We start from the raw sequence: 1,096 nt of genomic DNA, 5'->3' as shown, positions 1-1,096 counted from the left end.
CTTCTCAGAAATATACTTAAAATGACATTTAAGTATACTTGACTTATACTTGAAAAAGTTTAAATATATTTGAGCTACTGTATACTTGTGCTCCTAGAATCCGTGTTTTCATTGTTATATGGTAGGGGGCGCTAGTACACATATTCTGTACAGAATTTCCAAAAAACACAAGTGAAGAAGAAACCGAAACAACAGATGCTTCCACATGTAATCTAACACGATCATCAGACATAAAACAGCATCAAAACTGTGTAACGTAATGGAATAAAATGTTGACCAATGAAGAGGTACTAATGACTGTCAAGCTTTGGGATGTTGATCGACTCTATCTACATTTTGATTATCATTCTGAATCCAATTCATAGTCTTTTTTTCAGCTTTTTGTTCAAAACGTTGTTTATTTCTTTATTTTTTATGAAACTTACCACATTCAAGTGTTTAAAAAAGAATGCATGAAGCTAGAATAAATATGTTTTGCTTACAAGCAGATACCCTGTTCTTTTGATGTTTTGTATGTTCAGATATTCATATAACAAAATACATACAAATTAATACCTAAATAGGGACATAGTAGTATACTTAAAGCATGATGTAAAGTTCACTTAAAGAAAACTTACGAGTATACTTGCAGTATAAAACTACTAAACTAGTAGTTTACTGAGACTATACTTCAAAGTGTACTAAAATGCTACTACAAGTATTTAATTAGTAAACTATCAGTATACCTATAAGTTCACTTTTAGTATAGTTGCAGTACAAGCTAAAAATATTGATGTAAACTAGTTGTGTACTCAAAGATTACTACTGTTATACTTAAAAGTATACTTTTATATACTAGAAAGTGGGCCGATTTAGTCCCAATGAGTATTGAAATAGTACACTTACAAGTATACTACTAGTACACTGATATTTGTATACTTACTACATAAACTATACTTAAAAATATACTTGAACTTTACTTAAGTATACTTAATAAAATAAACTTGAAGTATACTACTTTTTGGTAAGGGTGATCATGCTGTAAATAAATTATTTTCTCTCAGAAACAAGCTTGGTTAATAGATTTACATTATGTTAATCTCTCTCTTACTTTGAT

The sequence above is a fragment of the Sinocyclocheilus grahami genome, unplaced genomic scaffold, assembly GCF_001515645.1.
Source record: "Sinocyclocheilus grahami isolate Dianchi unplaced genomic scaffold, SAMN03320097.WGS_v1.1 scaffold47.1, whole genome shotgun sequence".
Classification (NCBI taxonomy): domain Eukaryota; kingdom Metazoa; phylum Chordata; class Actinopteri; order Cypriniformes; family Cyprinidae; genus Sinocyclocheilus; species Sinocyclocheilus grahami.
The sequence above is the reverse complement of the archived record's forward strand: the minus strand, read 5'-3'. Positions refer to the sequence as shown.